The 20,174-nt window shown below is 37.7% G+C and overlaps 1 pseudogene; it reads left to right on the forward strand.

The window, feature by feature from the left end:
* Positions 1-16,841, forward strand: part of LOC116091068 — a 23,739-nt pseudogene extending 6,898 nt beyond the window's left edge.
* The last annotated feature ends 3,333 nt before the right edge of the window (positions 16,842-20,174 follow it).

Below are 20,174 nucleotides of genomic sequence, written 5' to 3' on the forward strand. Positions count from 1 at the left end.
CTTCTCATTGCATCGTAGATTTCCTGGATATATTGGGTTAGGAGCTTTTCGGTTTTTGCATTTTCTTTGACTGTTGTGTCAATATTTTCTTTGGTATCTTCTGCATCTGAGATTCTCTCTTCTATCTCTTGTATTCTGATGATGATGCTTGCACCTATGATTCCTGATTTCTTTCCTAGGTTTTCTATCTTCAGGGTTGTCTCTCTTTCTGATTTCTTTATTGCTTCTATTTCATTTTTAGATTCTTGATGGTTTTGCTCATTTCCTTCACCTGTTTGATTGTGTTTTCCTGTGGTTCTTTAAGGGATTTTTGTGTTTCTTCTTGAAGGATTTCTAGAAGTTTACTTGTGTTCTCCTGTATTTCTTTGAGGGTGCTATTTATGTCTTTCTTAAATTCCTGTATCATTATCATGAGAAGTGATTTTATATCTGAATCTTGCTTTTCTGGTGTGATTGTGTGTTCAGGACTTGCAATGGTGGGAGTATTGGGTTCTGATGATGCCAAGTAACCTTGGTTTGTGTTGAATATATTCTTATGATTGCCCTGCATCATCTGGTTATATCTAGTGCTACCTGTCCTTGATATATTTGACTAAAGCCTATCCTTCCTGTGATTTTGTTTTTGTCAGAACTCCTCAGAGTCAAGCTGCCTCTGTGATCCTGTGATTATGGGATCCTGTGACCCTGGGCTTGTTAGAGCACCTGGGAGTGGAGCTTCCTCTGGGTGTTTTGAGATTGACTGCAGAGTTTGCTTCCAAGGTCTGATCAGGGCACTGGGAGGCCCAAACAGATTGGAAGCAACCCAAGCCACCGGGCTGACAGAGTTCCTGTATGCCTGTGTCCTGCTGGTCCCAGTTACTCCCTGTGTTGGAACAGATGTTTCCTCTTCACCTCTGATCCTGGGCGTGTTAGAGTGCCTGGGAGTGGAGCTTCCTCTTATGTATAGTGGGATCGGAAGGAAGCTGAGCCACTGGGCTGGTGGAATTCCTATGAGCCTGGTCCCACTGGTCCCAATTACTCCTGGTATTCGGACAGATTTTGTGTCCTCCTTACCTCTAATCTTGGGCGTGTTAGAGCATGTGAGAGTAGAGCTTCCTCTGGGTGTTGTGGGACTGCCTGCAGAGCTTGCACCCAAGGTCTACTCTGGACCCCAGCCCAGACAGACAGGAAGGAACCTGAGTCACTGGGCTGGCAGAGTTCCTGTGTGTCTGGTCCCACAGAACCAGTTACTCCCGGTGTTGGGACAGATGTTGTGTCCTCCTCACCTCTGATCCTGGGCATCAGATACAGTTTTCTTTACAAGAGTTCCAACTATGAGTTTGATCATGTTCCATTGAATATATGGGCAACAGAAATTGAACATGTTGTTGTTGTTGTTCATCTCCTTCTCCTCTTCCCCCTCCTCCTCCTTCTGCTTCTACTTCCGCTTCTTCTTCATTTTCTTCGTTTTATGCTTTGTTTTTTAGGGGGGGAGGTCACAAGACTGGGGGTGGTAGACCTGAGATAACTAGGAAGTGAGTGTGATCTGGATGCATGATGCAAAATTTCCAAATGATCAATAAAACTATTATGTATTATATGAATAAGAAATATCACCCATAGTCTCTGCCATTTGAACACTTGATGATTCTTCAAGAGATGTGGGTTGTGCCTTCGGGCCAGAGGAATTGCACAAGGGCAGGCTCCAAAATTAAAAACTCCCACCTACTGGTCTAAAAAATCAATAAAATAATTCCTAAAGCTATTTTACTATATTAATGAATCAATGCCTTATCCAGTCATAATTAGAGATTCTTTTGCTAATGATAGTTTGGAACAGATACAGAAGCCCACTGCCAGACTCAAAACAGGTATCTCTATCAAATTCCTCCCCTCAGAGCTCAGGGAATCAGCAGAAGCAATACAGAAATACAGAAGCAGCAGAAAGAATACAAGAGCCTAAAAGAATGGGGAATAACAGAAGATCAGGCCTTCTAAGTCAATTAAACTAGGTCTATACAGGCTCACAGACACTGAGACCTCAGGCACAGGGCTTACATGGGTCTGTACCTGGCCCTCTGTGGATACACTATATCTATTAACTTAGTACTTTTATGGGACTCCTGACTGTGAGAATGAGGAGCTCTCTGGTTCTTATGCTTGCTCTAAGGACTCTTTCCTTCTGTTGGGTTGCCATGATCAAATTTGATATAATAATATTGCCTTTGTCTCATAATCATGTCATGTTTGGTTGTTGTTTCTAAGAGCCTATTCTTTCCTAGTAAGTGGCAGAAACAGAATGGATCTGAAGGGGAGAAGAGAAGAGATGGGTTGGATCTTGGAGGAGTAGACAAAGAAGTACTATAATCAAGGAATACTGGCACAGAGACAGATAGGTAGATCAATGGAATAGAATTCAAGACCCAGAAATAAACCCACAAACATTTGCTCACTTGATCTTTGACAAGGAAGCAAAACCATCCAGTGAAAAAAGACAGCATTTTTAACAAATGGTGCTGGTTCAACTGACAGTCTTCAAGGAGAACAATGCAAATCAATCCATTCTTATCTTGTTTTACAGAGCTCAAGTCCAGTTGGATCAAGGATATCCACATAAAACCAGATACACTAAATCTAATAGAAGAGAAAGTGAAAAAGAACCTTGAACACATTGGAACGGGGGAAATTTTTGTGAACAGAACATCAATGGCTCATGCTCTAAGATCAAGAATTGACAAATGGGACCACATAAAATTGAAAAGCTTTTGTAAGGCAAATGACACCGTCAATAGGACAAAATGGCAACCAACAGATTGAGAAGAGCTCTTTACCAATTTTATATCTGATAGAGAGATAATATCCAATATATATAAAGAACTTAAGAAGTTAGACTCCAGAAAACCAAGTAACCCTATTTAAGAATGGGGTACAGAGATAAACCAAAAAATTTCAACTCAGGAATCTTGAATGGCTGAGAAGCATGTAAAGAAATGTCCAACATCCTCAGTTATAAGGGAAAGGCAAATCAAAACGACACTGAGATTTTACCTCAAACCATTCAGAATGGCTAAGATCAAAAACTCGACTGATAATGTTGGAGAGGATGTGGAGAAAGAGGAGCACTCCTCCATTGCTGGTGGGACTGCAAGCTGGTACAACCACTCTGGAAAACAGTCTGGTGGTTCCTCAGAAAGTTGGACATAGTATTACCTGAAGACCCAGTTATACCACTCCTGGGCATATACCCAAAAGATGTGCCAACATATAACAAGGATACATGTTCCACTATGTTTATAGCAGCCTTATTTATAATTACCGGAAACTGGAAACAACAGAAATGTCCCTTAATAGAAGAATATATACAGAAAACATGGTACATTCACACAATGGAGTACTACTTAGCTATTAAAAACAATGAATTCATGAAATTGGTTGGCAAATGGATGGAAATAGAAAATATCATCCTGAGTGAACTAACCCAGTCACAAAAAGCACACATGGTTTGTGCTCAATGATATGTAGATATTAGTTCAAAAGCTCAGAATACCCACGATACAACCCACAAACCATATGGAGCTTAAAGGGAAGGAAGACCAAACTGTGGATGCTTCAAACCTACATAGAAGGAGGAACAAAATAATCACAGGAGGTAGAGGAAGGGAGGGGCCTGTCAGAGAGAGAGGAGGGGGAAGGAAAAAATGGAGGTGGGTTCAGGAATTGGAAGGGACAGGAGAGAAGTACAGATGGTCAGGAAATTGCATAGAAATATATAGTAGTGGGGCATGAGGAACTGGGGGTAGCCACTAGAAAGTCCCAAATGCCAGGGAAGGAAGAAGTTCTCAGGGCACAATGGTCATGACTTTAACAGAAATATCCAAAAAGGGGAGACAGAACCTGTAGAGACCACCTCCAGTAGACAGTCATGGCCCCCAATTGAGGGATGATGGCACCTATCCATCTCAAAATTTTTAACCCAGAAATGTTTCTGTCCAAAGAAAAGACAGGGACAAAAAATGAAACAGAGACTGAAGGGAAGTCCATCTAGAGACATTCCCACCTAGGGATCCTTCCCCGGTCTCAGTCACTTCTATATGGGGTGACTCAGCAAGACCTGTTTGGCCCTGCCTCTGCTCCACAGTTGCTGAGGTAAAGCTTTGCCATTGGCCCCGTCAGTCACTCCATACCCTCTATTACCCTTCCCTGCCTCCTATGTCATCTTACCCCACCAAAAGTCTCCCTCCCTATGTTCCAAACCTATATAAGCCAGAAACTGATGCCAGAAACTGCTTCCAGGAGACTCCTAGCTTGGTGTGTTTCTTTTGAGTCTTCGGCCTTGCCGTACCACTTGGCCCCAGCAGACCGGGGCCTCTCTCCTCTTGCCTGAACCTACAGGCAAGGAGCTGACACATTATAATATGAAAGTTACCTTTTCATTTAGAGTGTGTTCATGAAAACCTACTATTACTTACATAATTTAATGTGCTAATGGTCATTGACAGAACTGAAATGGATATTGACTAGTCTTCACCTCTAACCCTAGCTAATTATAAGGAAAATACAAAGGGAAAGAAAAATGATCAATCCATTTAACCCATTATCTTGGACAAAAGAAGGCAGGAAACATTATTTCAAGCATGACTGAGTGCAATGGAATGCTGGATATGATCCTAATTCATTGGAAATGCTCATGGAATTCTCAAAGCCTATGGCTGACCTTAGTTTGGAAACATGCATTTCAATCAGAACAATGTAGAAGGCAAGAGATGTAGCTTCTCATTGGACTCTATATCAGACTCTGTTGGTGCAGTCTGTGTTGTGGTTGAGTGAGGATTACTCCAGAGACCTGGTAGAAAAATTGTATAAGGAACAGAACAGTGAGCTACACCCCCAGACATTAGGCACCTGACAACATGAGCCCTCCAAATTTCATTATCCTGTAGCTACACAATGCCCCAAGCTTTTAGTTTTCTGACTGGATTCCACCCCCACAGTCATTGGACCATAGCCAGCTATGCCCCACCCTACAGTTACTTGGGAACAGCAAGGTAGCCCAGCCCACTATAAAAGTGGTTGCTTGGCGCCTCCTCTCTCTCTTAAGCTCTTGCTCTCACTCTCACCTCTTGCTTCCTCTCTCCTGCTCCCTTTCTCCGCTCTCCATGTGGCCATGGCCAGCCTCTACTTTTCTACCTTCTTTCTTTCTCTTTGTTTTCTACAACGAAGCTCTAAGACCATGGACTGCCTCCTTTTATCTAGACTCTGCCATGCTAGAACAATGGCTTAGGCCCTCCCCTAAAGAGCTGCATCTAATCTCCTTCAGGAAAGCCTCCAAGCATTTCCAGCCACCAGACTGGATCAAGGACTCTTGCCCAGGACCTTCCCTGTCTCCCTTTTTTTCTTTTCAACCTGGGGCCACTGTCACCCAAGGGCCCCCATTCATTCTCAGCTCTTCTGTGGTGTTCAGTGACATCTTCTGATGCCCACAAGCTAGAACCTGTGGTCCTTGACCTCTGTGATGCTCAGGGACCCCAGACTGTTCCCTCCCAAACCCATGTGGAAAGTGTGCAGCTCTGGCAGGACATGGGTCTTTCCCACCCCTTTATTTCCCACCACCTGGAGCCCAATAAGACTCTAAGAGTAATATTCAACAAGACTATTATATTTTGAGGACTGTCTTAGATCTTGTAGACTGTGTTAACTTAAACAGTGCCTATGAGTCCTAAAACTCTCTTTTCTGTTTCTGTTTTGATTTTGCTGTGAATATATTCTATTTCGAAAAAAAAAAAAAAAAAAAACACAGGTTCCTTTTAGGAGACACCAAAATTGCAGCATAAACAATTTGGTCCTGAAAGGACACATTTCTTTACATATAACTGAATCTTCCTTCCTATTTCTATTTATAATATAATTTTAATAAAAGTGACACCATTGATATTTAATTGAGAACTACTTTAATTTTATTCATGAGATAATAATATATATCCTAAACAAAAACATTTTCCATTATTCTCACACTGCAAAGAAAACCAAGAGGTGGTAATTCACACAGGCTTTTTCCAAACTAACAGTGTTAAAGTCCTAGATGACTATTTAAGTGTTTGAAAAGCATTCTCAGCCAAATCATACAGCAATACTCAGAACACTAGAGTTGAACGAGCTAGTTGCATAAATGTAGCATTTATATGTAAAAGTAATGAAGTTCCTGAATTTCAGCACTGAGGATTTAAGAAAGAAAAATATCTTAAATTAAAAATAAAGTGCAGATGCAGCAAAAATAATCTTGATAAATTAATCCCTTGCCATTTTGAAATAGAAATAACTAACAGATTTGAGGCTGCACATAAGTACAATATTCATCTCACATTAAGCAATTTTCAATACATGCTAATCGGTTTAAAACTACAATTAAATGTATAACTTAGTTGCTTAATTGAAGTTTAATTGGATTTTTATCACAAATCATATATATATTCATATGTATATATATGATTTAGTTTCTGAAACCATGTTGCCAAAATAAATTTATACATTTTTAAAAGATTATTCATTTTGCTTATAGTGTGCTGTACATTTTGATAAAGTTCAATTATGCTTTTTTTGATAATTTCTTACTTGAAAATATAGTACAACATTTTTTCTACATCTTCTTCTCTTCTATTCAATTCCCCCTATATCTTTTACCAGATACTTCTAGAATTCATGACCTCTTCCTCTTTAATTATTATTGTTAAAATATAAATATGATAATTGATTATAAATATATTGTAAAACATAAAATGTATACACATAGATAACCTGCTGAATCCATTTAGCATTTGTTATATATTAGTATTTATTATATATACACACGTGCTTAGAGATGACCACTGGGTTAATGGATATCCTACTTATGTATTCATCTCTGGAGAAAATTAATTTTTCCTCTTCCAGAAGCCATTGACTTTGTAGACCTTCATTTAGGGGTTGAAAACTATGAAATTTCCACATATATATCTGTCTGTAGACTTGTGTGGTCATTATGGAGCCAATCATGTTCAAATTTCATGTAAGCAGCACCCTATAATATCTAGAAGACATTGATTCTGGTCCTTTGTTTCCTATAATCTTGGTGACCCTTCTTTTGAAATTTCTCCTGAGACTTAGATTATGTTGAAAAAATGTCAACTGAGACTCAATACTGCTCCACACCCATGGTCATTTATTCTCTTAATCTTGACCAATTGTGGATATCTATAGTATCTTCTGCCTGCTTCAAAATGAAGATTAGTTGATGAGATGTTGGAGCTGCACTCATCTTACCGTATAAGGATAAGTTTATGCTGAACTGGATATCCTCAAAAGACTGGCATCTAGGCTCCAAGGGTGTGGTTCCATCATCAAGACAGAATCATCCAGCCATTTTTCAGGCATTGCTTAGGGTTCAGGACTGAAAAGACTTAGATTGGGTATTACTGGAAGTGCTGGTGCCACAGAGGTCAGGTCCTCTAGGCAGGTCTGTCTTAAGATATCTTGCTTGCAGAGGTCCCTGTGGGTATTTCTGAGGGTTGTGACTCCTCAATCCAACTGGATCCCTCTCCGTTGTCCCTCTCTCTTATCCCAGCATATTTATATTCTAACTGGTGTGCCTGCCTGATAACCCATCAGTAGCCAGCCCCCTCAAGAAGCCTTTGTTCTGCTTCCTTTTAAGACTAAAGCCAGCCAAGATAACTCCATAGCATCAGCATGAAAATTGGTTCATAAAAGACCTTGCTGTAGAGGAATTTCAATCCAGCAACATGGCTGTTCTAGCAAGGGATCACATCCAAAGACCTTCTAGGTCTGTGTGATCTGGCTGGAATGATACAACTTTAATCCTTCTTGTTGGAATACAGGCATGTACTTTGTATACATTTTTAATCCCCCAAATGGAGGTAAAGTTAATTTGTAGAAGGAAGTAGCCATGTTTGAAACTGGTGTCTAATTGAAAGGCAGACAAAGTGATAAATCAGATAAAGATTTGACAGAATGAGTCAAAAGAGAGGATATGCCCAAATCTTACAAGAAAAGACAGGAAAGAGAAGCAGTTCAGAGTGTGAATCAGGAGTGGAGGACAGTTTAGTGAGTGCAGTTCAATTGAGTTCAAGCAATGCAGTGAAGTTCAGTTGAGCTGAGTTCAGTGCAATTTTGTACAGTTCAGTTCATGGAATTTAGAGCCTGTTTTCTCAAACAGCACAGTTCAGTAAGAAGGTGAGAGAAGTCAGTTTGAATCAGTGAGCATATTCATCAGTAAGCCTCTAAGATGATAATTACATCTGGCAAATAAAAGTTACTTTTATGTCTTGCTCCAGGTCTCACTATCCTTTTTGTTGCCTTTCATTTTTTTCTTCTTCCTCCTCCTCTTGGGACCTGCGTAAAGCGCAGGGCCTTGTCCTATCAGAGAGCACTTGCAAACATTCACTCAAGGTCAGTAGCCTCGGCTGTAGTGTAGAATAGGAAGATGTCCACTGGGCAAGGGAAATTGCAGTCACCTAGAAAGGAAGAGGACCTAAACTTCCATCTTGACCCCTCCCCTGTATCATAAATTATAAGGGATTTTGCCATAGGAGAGTTGTCTCCTGCCACTCTTGTATTAGGGTTGCTTGATTTAGAGTCTCTGAGCCGACTCTTGACAAGGCCCTGAAGTTTGATTGTTGAATAGGGTGATCTACCAACCCATCCCACTCTATCTAATAGATTGTGGCTCAAGAAAATACTTAACCATATTTTACCTACTCAAGGGGCTGTATTGAGTACTTATTGGTCTTTATGGGCTAACAGGATCTCCTGGAGATGAAGAAATTTATCCTGCAAAAGAGACATGTCATCTCACTTTTCTCAAAAAAAAAAAAAAATTCTCCAGGCCAAACCCAATCTGCTTCCACTGAACAGGAGAGACAAGGAGATCTGACCAATCCTTGGAATTCAGACTTTCTGGCATCAAAGACTGCTACTAACCTCACTTTCTTGGCTTGATACACCTAGCAGGAGCAGGAACTACTGACCAAAGGCTGGCTAGTTCCCATAGATAATATCAGATTTTTAGGAGAACTCTTCCCTGCCCTTTTACCTATGGGTAATTATCTCTCAGAGCCACTGGATGAGTGGATACCAAGGCAGTTGTTTCCCTGTCTTAGATCTTCATGTATTCATTGTCTTTTATCCAAGGTAGATGCTACTGTTGTATTAAGGAATTACGCTAAATGTTAAATTACTCTTATAGAATAGGCTCACAGATATGGCCTGTGAGAACTCCAGGTATGCTCTGAGAAACATCTTGTAACACAGTGTTGTGCCCAATTTGTGGTCAGAGGATGTCATTCAGAATCTTACCTGGTTCTCAGCACTTTGTCTGTCTCTTTGTCATACCAGCAAAGGTGAGGACAGCTCCCAAACCTGGGTGAGTGACCACTGGCTACCGTAAGTTGGCAACCATGTTTCCAGGGCTACTATCATAGGTACTAGAGATGAAAATCTTTTCACCAATGAAGGATAGTTGACAATAGCTTATTTTGTTTCAGAAAGTCCTTGAGATTCTCCTGACCAACAATTCAAAGGGAAACTTCCCTTGTCTGACAATGAGGACGTTGTCACACAGTCTATTGCTCTGGTAGGGAATATTATTACATTGTATGGTGAAATGCCATTGAATGAGTGTGTGTGTATGTGTGTATATTTTAAGTAAGCTTGTAAAAATATGTTTTCTGTATTTTTTAAACACCCCTAGCATTATTTATTTCTCATACCATCTCTCTATTACCCCTCCCATTGGCCAGTTAAAATCCCGTACCTGTGCCCCACTTCCCACCACAAAGAAACTATATTCTATTGTCTCCTTCTCTAAAGCTCTCTATCCCTCCATAGTCTTCTATAACTTTCCTGGATTTGGCATTAAACAAGTTAATATATTCAAATCCAATGATATGGAGTTAAGATTCACAAGTAAGAGATAACATGTGACACTTGACATTCTGAGTCTTGGTTACCTCACTAAAGTTATTTATTCCTCTCTCCATTTTCCTGAAATTTTCATATGTAGCCAAGAATGGCATGTTTTGTCATGTGGTATATTAATGCTAAGCCTTTTGAAAATTCTCCACACTGATTTTCATAGTAGCTGTCCAGTTTGCAGTTCCACCAACAGCAAATGAAGACTCCACCTACTTCACATCCTCTTCAGTATGTGTTGTCAGTTGTTTTGAATTCAGTCATTCTGACTGAAGTAAGATGAAATCTCAAAGTAGTTTTAATTTTCAACTCCCTGATTGCTAAGAAGATGTAACACTTTTAAAAGATCTTTCTTTGCTATAGAGGTTTGAATTAGAATAGCCTTCATGGGCTGATATTCTTGAATACTTTGTCCCAAGTTGGTGAAATTGTTTGGGAAGTATTAGGAGATGTGACCTTGTTGTAAAAAAATAAAACTAGAAGTGGGCTTTGAGGTTTGAAAAGACAGGTGTCATTTCAAATTAGGTCTTTGTGCTTCCTGAAGCACAAAGAGCTAATTTGTGTCATAATATCATGTCATCTGCAAGTAGAAATAGTTTGATATTTTCCTTTTCTGTTAGTATTCCTTTAGTCTCATTATCTTGTCCTAATGTTCTAACTAGGGTTCCAATACGATACTGAGGCTACTGAAAATTTCAGTTTCCCTTTTATTTTAATTCAGTTTCCTTCAGTATTTTTATCTCTTTGTTGGATTTTCTTTTCAAATTCTGAATTGACTTCTCATTTGAATTAGCTTCATGTTTATGTTTCTTAGGAATTCTTTTAGGTAATTGTTCCTACATTCTTTAAGTTCCTTGAGATGTGTCTGTGTGTCATTTTTAAACTGCTTGAGTTTTTTTTTTTTTCATCATGTTCATGATTGTTATTTCAAGCTATATGTCCTGGGGTTCATATGGGTTATTCTCATTATAAAACATTTCAATAGGAATATTGAGATTTCTTTAGTGGGACATACTGTTTTTGCTTTGTTATTTGTTTTATTTTTCCACAGCACTATTTTTTCATTGTAGTTAGTAAGGAAACATCCCCATCTCTGTGAACTGATGAATTGATGTATAAAATGGTATATTTACCTGAAAAATGACAACTTTCAGATAATAAAATGAATAGAGGCCTGACAGGTTCTAGAGCATTGATAAAATTTTATATTATTTTGTTAAGTGAACAAGGCCTCAGAAAGAAGCAACACAAGGTATAATTTGTTCTTCATAGATGACCCATAGTATGCAACAGAGCAACAGTAGATTTCTGTCATCCATGAGATAGGGGGCACAAAATGTACGAATAGTAGTTATATTGGCTAATGAAGTTCAGTATTTCTTTTGGGGGTATTAAAAAATGTCCACACATTAGATTGTGTCTGCTGTTGTACAACTAGAAACTACTGAATTTATGCTATAATTGTATATATTTAATGACATGAAGATAATATATCAGTAAAGATATAAAAATTGAGCATATACTGAAATTAATTCAGTATTAAGTTACAATTAAGAAAACAAAGAACAGGAAACCCAATTGAGCTGTACACACAAATCAATGAGTTTTGTAATTTCAAATCTTCCCACAAGAAAAACTTCTTTCTAAGAAGTCATTATTGGTAAATCGCCTCCAACACTTATGGAAAATTTAATAATCATTATGTATAAACTTACTCAAGAAATAGAATAGAGATTAGTCTTCAAAGATTTTATTTTGTTAATATAAAAGGCACTAAAGATTGTAAAATGTAAGCAATGGCCACATGCAATATGATGAAAAGATTAAACACAGAGTTACCATACAACTCATAAGTTCTAGATATATACCACTAATAAATTATACAGTTAGAGACTAATAACATAGATGTGTGCCTGCAAATTGACTCAGAAGTAAATATAATTGCTACTAATGTTGAAGACATGACTTCAATCACTAGAACTCACAATACTAGGAGAAAATTGATTACTTAAATTTGTCCCCTGACCGATACAAATATCCTTACCACAAATATCATATACAAATATACATAATGATAATGGTGATTATTAGTTTTGGGAAAAACATGTGTAAAAAAATATTTAGCTAAGTATGGCAAATTGCTTGTCCAAATATACAAAGCACATCATAGTATGTGAAATAGAGGTTTACATGAAAAAATATGAGTTGTTTAATTTATGAAGACTGATAAGGATAATACTTTTTATTAATATAATGAAGAGCTAAATTCATATATTTTCTTTACTGAAAATGAAATAGTCATGTCTGCTTAGAAGACAAAAACTCAACAAATTGAAAACAAATGGGACCTATTTTATTAACATAAAGAACATGCATACGTAACTTATTTTGAATATTATGAACAATGGAAGTTAATGTTTTCTCTTAAAATTAAGCATATACCATAAATATCCAATGCTGTAGCTTCTATTAATTTTAAAAATACAAGTGAAAGTATTATTCCAAATACTATTCAAAGCATTTAATATATTCAGTATATTTATAGGAAGAATATCTGATTCTGTCTTTCAAATTATCTGGTTAAAGGGTGTGTGTTATCATGCTCAATGCTATATTTTTAATCATAAGTATCATGAAAGGTGATCATGGCTTTTTAGTAGCTTTACTAACTTGGCTTACTTTATACCTTGCCTGACTTGAGGCAATTCCTTCTGGCAGAGTAATATATGGTATCAAAATTGTGAGAACTATCGACATACTGGTAATATATTATTAAAAATATTCGTAAATAACCAAAAAAATACCACAGCAAAACTTGTGAAAGGCAAGTCTAACACAGGATTACATATAACTTAGAAATTTGAAATAAATCTTCAAAATGTGATTTATTAAATGCTTTGCACTTTCCCTTGTTATATACATTTTTTTTGCAGTCATATGCTTTATCTCATGACAACTCTTGAGAGTTATAGCTGTTGGTTAAACAACAAATGGTTTTAGTGAAGCAATGCTATGGAGAAATTTGAGGGCCAATGTAATTTTAATTACTGCTATATTTTTATATAAAAGTCATGAGTTTTAGGAACATGGTTAGACACAGTATTTTAAACTTTTAGAAGTTTATTGAGATAATCTGGGCATAAAGTGGTGACTCAAACCTTTAATCCCAGCACTTAGGAGGTAGAGGCAGGTTGTTCTCTGTGTGTGATGCCAGCCTGGTCAATAGAGTGAGTTCCACCACAGCTAAGATTACACAAAGAACAACCACACAAAAATATTTTAATATCATAAGAAGAGTCAATACATGTGATTTTATTATTTGGTAATATATTTTCTAACCACATTGTCATAATCATTTCTTAAATTATTGGATTCTTAACCTGCAAGTAAATCTAGACTATCTTTCTGCTAGTGTGTGTGTGTGTGTGTGTGTGTGTGTGTGTGTGTGTGTGTACGTGCGTGTGCATGTATGGTTTTTGCCTGCTGTGCAAGTACAAGGTTAGTCCACATGCCTCACACAGTATCAGATGCCAGATGTTTATCTTAAGATTATAATCATTTCTGAACTCAGACACCAGAGCATAAGGTGAGTTAAAGATTAAGTTTTCCCATCTTCAGAAGACATGTCTGCAGGAAATTGTGAAAGAACACCAGAAAGGTAAGAAGAAAATGTGAGAATAAGTTAGATATGACAAGGGGAAAACGGTGCCAAGAAAAAGATAAATTATAGTGTAAAGACCTCCAGCAGATATTTTTCAGAAAATTGTCATTGGAATTAGAGTTTCAGTCATTAGTACTAAGAATACTTTTACAAGTCCGGGTTTGTGAGTAATAGGAGGGTAGAATATGCATCTTTTCTAGATAATCTATGTAATCATGTCCTGAGGTAAAAATTAAAATTTGACATGGATAAATTATATAACTTTCTAACACAGATATTTTGAATGAGACAAAGGATGCAATGCTATTCAGACATTTTAAAAAATCTTAAACTTTTTCCAAATTATAAAACACCCTTTATTTGCTAAACGGTACTGAAAAGTATAGATAATTACTTTTTGGTAGGTTGCTAAATACATTAGTACATGCCCCTGCATTAAAGGGCTCACAAACTAAATTGAAATATCACTGAGAAATAAGGAATTCCTTGACTGATATAACTAAAATTTTCAGGAGTACTTTTGGTTATTCATACAGGTAAGAAATGAACTCCAGTCAATCTAAGTACCTTTATTCTCATGAGTCAAGGAAGAAATTTGAATAATCATTTGGCTAAATAATTGAGTAAAATCAGGTGTGTAGGTATTTTTAAAGCAGATTTTTACTTTAAATGCCCCCCAAAATGACCTCTTCAAATTATCTGTAACTCCCCACATCTTAAAACATCCCTTTGGTAAAACTAATAGCTCTTCAACAATTTTTGATATGCATTTCATTATGCAATAGTTAATATTACGAGTTACATAAAGGAAGGAGAACTGTGTAGAAGACAGGTGAGATAGAGAGTTTCCTTTTCAACATAATAGCAGGAACATCAAGAAGGTTGACCTAACATTAATAGCTCATTGCTCCCGTTTTTTTTATCTTATTGTGCTGACCCTACAATGCTCTACTTCCATTCTTCTTAAGTACACAATCCTTGATATTTTCTTATGAAGATAAAAATTGAGGTTCAACAAAAACCTGTGCACAGATATTTATAGTATCTTCATCCACAATTCTAAATCAAACAAGATATTCTTCAGTAAATGAATGAAAACAATGCACGGCACGTTCTTGTAATAGAATATTATTTAGAGTCAAAAAGAAATAAGCTATCCAGGAGCAGACATCAAACATTACTAAAAGCATGTTGCTAAGTTCCAAAGGTCACTTTGAATAGTTACAAAGAACTATGTGGAATCTTAGAAACTTCACCACCATGCAGATGACAAGTTTCAATGACTGACATATCCAGGCTAATGTTGAGAGAGGGGGAGGACTAGTAAACAGGAGGAATACAAGACATTTTGAAGGTTACAAAATTATTCTGAATGATGCTTTTATTGTGGATCCAAGTCACAAGACATATGTTAAAACTCACTGAAAGCATTACTTTGAAAATGAACATTAAGGACTTTAGATAATAATAGTTTATTGATATAGCTTTATGAATTTAATATAGCACAACAAAACAAGTTATCATAATAGAGAGAACTATAGGAAAGTGATGAAGGGATACATTTTCTTGCATATCTTTCCCAACTATCTATATTACAAATAAAATTTCTACAAATAGAAGTTAATAATGTTAAAAAGACCATTACTGGAAATCAAGTATAAAAAAGCAAGAAAAGATCAAGACCAAGCAACAGTAAGAAACAGTGGTATTTGGACCTAGACCATTTTCAAGAATTCCTGTGTTGAAATCATTCTACTCAGTGCAACATGTACAAATGAAGGACTTTTTCACTGTGATTCAGACATGCAGGCTTTTCATTTTTATTTATCTAATAATCTTAATAATGAATTAATTCACACATAAATCCATAGCTTAATTAGATTAAGGTGAAGAACTTTCTTAGACAACTCTACCTCTTGGCTTCCTGGCTACTATTAGGTGAGTAGCTTTACCTTACTGGATTCTTGTTGATATCACTGTCTATCAGGCCACAGCCCTTTAACTAATTGTGAAAACTAACCATAGGCTGAAGTCTCTAAAACCTTCAAGCAAAATAATTTCTTGTACATTTGGGGCCTTTTGGGAAAAGTTAGGAGATCTGACCTTATTGGAGGTGGTCTGCCACTTAGAGTGGGGTTAAGATTTTTAAAGATGTTTCACACTCCAAACTTCTGCCATCACCATTGTCTTAATTTGGGTGTTACCACAGTGAACAGATGCCATGACCAAGGCAACTCTTATAAGGACAACATTTAATTGGGACTGGCTTACAGGTTCAGAGGTTCACTCCATTATCATCCAGGTGGTAGTATGGCAGCATCTAGGCAGGCAGGGTTCAGGCAGAGCTGGGAGTTCTACATCTTCATCTGAAGACTGCCAGCAGAATACTGACTGCCAGAGAGCTAGGGTAAGGATCTTATAGCCCATACCCACAGTGACATACCTTTCCCAACAAGGCCCTACCTTCGAATGGTGCCACTCCCAGGGCTGGGGCAAAGCATATATAAACAATCACAGTACACTCCTATGGGGCTAGGCTTGTCAAAATATGTGAGACTATGGGGGTCATACATAAACATAGCATAATGCAAAATACATTAAGTCCAACTTCAAAAGTCCCCATAGCCTATAGCAGTCTCAACAATGTTAAAAGTCCAAAGTTCAAAGTCTCTTTTGAGATTCATCCAATTACTTGACTGTAATTCCCAAAGGAAGAAAGGAAAAAAGATAGGCAAACTCCAAACTCTATCTCCACAACTGACATCAAAGCAGTCTTCAGATTTCCAACTCTTTCTTCATCTTTGTTGACAACAAACTTCTTTCTCCTTGGCTGGTTTCACTCCCTGTTAGCAGTTTTTCTTAGCAGATATCCTATGGCTCCATTGTCAAGAAATACAGAGACGGGGGGAGGCATACATTCCACCTTAGACCAAGGCCAAGTTCATCTGTAACTTTGTAGAGACGGCATCATCAATCGTGGCTACTGCTGTGACTTACTCGAAGCCTGAATTGGCCACATTTTGGCACTATGCCAAGATTGAGCTTATTTCCCCCAACCCCTGGCGAAATCCCTACAGGTATTCAAAGCGTGAAAGAAATAATTCAAAGTTCTAAAACTGGTAGCTTCAAACACCTTACATTTAAGGAAGCTGTGCTGAATGGTTTGGTGTCCACTGAGGTGTGGATGTGGTTTTACATTGGAGAGATCATAGGCAAATGCAGCATTGTTGGCTATGTTTGAAGACCAATCTTTAACTTTTGACTTGAGTTCTTATTTGAATGTTCTTAGACCATGTGTAATGGAACTGTTATCTGAATAAAGTACTAGGTGTTGAATAGCAAAAAAAAAAAAAAAAATACAGAGACAAGAAAAATAGACTTTTCATATGTTTATTGAATAAGAATTTAATAAATACAATTTTGTTATTTAGTTAAATATTATGTTAAGTTTAAAATCTGATTGTGTTACTGATGTTGAAACTTACCTCCAAACATTTCTTGGGGAAATTCAATTTTATATTAACTACTGCATCAATTCACTGATTATTAAAAACCTATGCAGGTAATAATATAGGGCTTGTAACCATGCTCATGAAACTAACATATACTTTATCTTCAAAAGAAATCTATAATCTTGAGTGTGGTAGAACATAGTAAGGAAGTAGAAAGCCAGGCACAATTGTGATTTGAGCACGTGAGTAATAGAGATGTTCAGAAAATAGTAAGGATTACACAGACAGGACACTCCAGGAGAGGGATGTATAAATATTTATTGAAGAAATTGGCATTAACAGAATATGTCAAAATGTCTGGACGAGCAAGAGAAATGACATTATATATCACAGTGCTGGAAGATTTATAAGAAAGCAGAATACATGAATTAAATTAGTTTGGTCAGAACTGAGTACACTTAAGAATTACTGGCACATGAAGTGCAACAAGTTCATTATTGATAAGATGTAAGTTTTGAGGTAAAGTTAGAAATCACATATGAAAAGTTGTATGTGGTCTGCATAGAACTATAAAAATTATCCAGTAGAAGAATACTTCTCAAAGTGTGATCATTAGGTTCCTCTGCATCTGTAATACAATTTCATCAAATCCACAAGGCTAAAACTCTTTTGCAAAGATATTTTGCCTGTTGGTCTTGGCTGATATTTGCATCAATTGTGTAAGAAAATGATGGAATCAAACTACATAGTAGCACAAACTAAGACAGATACCAATGTGACAAAGCATACTCAAACATAATAATCATCTGTGTTTCTAATCATAGTGTCTCAGACTCTCAAAGTTAAAATGCAAGCCACTTTTCATTAGGAACTTACACTCCTAGTTAATCTACAAATAGCTTATTATTAGAATCCCCTAGCACATGTTGTTTTATTAATTAATTTATTTTTGTACACTCCATATTTTATCCCTCACCCTGTCCACCCTCCGATTTATCCACATCCCATACCTCCTCCCTACCCAACTGTCTCCAAGTGAATGTCACCACCCCTACCCCACCTGACCTCTAAACTCTCTGGAGCCTCCAATCTCTTGAGCGTTGGGTGCTTCATCTCTGAAGGAATAAGGCAGTCCTCTGGTATATGTGTGTTGGTGGCCTCATATCAGCTGGTGTATGTTGCCTGCTTGGTGGTCCAGTGTTTGAGAGATCCCGGGGGTCCAGATTAAATGAGACTGCTGGGCCATCTACAGGATCACCCTCCTCCTCAGCTTCTTCCAGCCTTTCCCTAATTCAACCACAGGGTTTTGTCTATTGGTTGGGAGCAAATATCTGCATCTGACTCTTTCAGCTGCTTGTTGGGTCTTACATAGGACAGTCATGATAGGTCCCTTTTTGTGAGCACTCCATAGCCTCAGTAATAGTGTCAGGCTTTGGGACTGGATCCTTGAGCTTGATCCCACTTTGAGCCTGTCGCTGGATCTTATTTCTTCAGGCACTTCTCCATTTCCATCCCTGTAATTCTTTAAGACAGGAAAAATTATGGGTCAGAGTTGTAACTGTGGGATGGCAACCCCATCCCTCACTTGATGTCCTGTTTCCCTGCTGGAGGTGGGCTCTACAAGGTCCCTCTTCCTATGGTCAGGCATTTCATCTAAGGTTCCTCCCTTTGAGCCCTGAGAATCTCTTACCTCCCAGGTCTCTAGCACATTCTAGAGGGTCCCCCCACTTCCTATTTCCTGAGATTGACTGTTTCCATTCTTTCTTCTGGCCCTCAGGGATTCAGTCCTTTTCCCTCACCCATTACCAGATCAGATTCTCCTCTCTCCGCACTCTCCCCTCTCCAATCCACTTTCTGTCACAGGTCCTTCCCTCCCTCCCCACTTGTGATTGTTTTCTTCTCTCTCCCAAGTTGGACTGGGGCCTCCTCACTTGCACACTTAAGCTTGTTGAACATTTTAAGTTCTGTGGACTGTATCTTGGGTATTCTGCAATTTATTTTTTGGATAATATCAATTTATTAGTAAGTACATACCATGTATGTCATTTCAGGTCTGAGTTACCTCAATCAGGATGATATTTTCTAGTTCCATCCATTTGCCTGCAAAACTCAGGATGTCCTCATTCTTAATAGCTGAGTACTATTCCATTGTATAAGTGAATCACATTTTCTGTATCCATTCTTCTGTTGTGGGAAATCTGCATTGTTTCCAACTTCTGGCTATCACAAATAAGGCCACTATGAACATAGTGGGACATGTGCCCCTGTGGCATGGTGGGGCATCTTTTGGGTATATTCATAAGAGCAGTATAGTTGGGACTTCAGGTAGATCTATTTCCAATTTTCTTAGGAACCTCCAGGTTGATTTCCAGAGTGGTTTTACCAGTTTGAAATCCCACCAGCAATGGAGGAGTGTTCTTTCTCCAGATCCTCTCCAACAAGTGTTGTCACCTGTGGTTTTGATCTTAGTCATTCTGATTGGTGTAAGGTGGAATTTCAGGGTCATTTTGAGTTACATTTCTCTGATCACTAAGAACTTTAAACATTTCTTTAGGTGCTTTTCAGCCATTTGAGATTCTTCTGTTGTGAAATCTCGGTTTAGTTCTAAACCCCATTTTTTATTGGGTTGTTTGGTGCTTTGGTGGTTAACTTCTTCAGTTATTTATATATTTTAGATATTAGTCCTCTATCGGATGTGGGGTTAGTGAAGATTATTTTCCCAGTCTGTAGGTTGATGATTTGTCTTATTGGCTATGTCCTTTGCCTTACAGAAGCTTTCCAGGTTCATGAGGTTCAATTTATCAATTCTTGATCTTAGAGCATGAGCCATTGGATCTCTGTTTAGGAAATTGTCCCCTGTGCCAATGAGTTCAAGGCTCTTTCCCACTTTCTCTTCTATTAGATTCAGTGTATCTGGTTTTATGTTGAGGTCCTTGATCCACTTGGACTTGAGCTTTGTACAAGGTGACAAATATAGTTCTATTTTCATTCTTCTACATACAGACAGTCAGTTAGACTAGCACCATTTATTGAAGATTGTTTCTTTTTTCCATTGTATATTTTTGGTGTTTTTGTCAAAGATCAAGTGACCATTAAGTGTGTGGTCTTATTTCTGGGTTTTC

The sequence above is a fragment of the Mastomys coucha genome, chromosome X (assembly GCF_008632895.1).
Source record: "Mastomys coucha isolate ucsf_1 chromosome X, UCSF_Mcou_1, whole genome shotgun sequence".
NCBI classification, from domain to species: domain Eukaryota; kingdom Metazoa; phylum Chordata; class Mammalia; order Rodentia; family Muridae; genus Mastomys; species Mastomys coucha.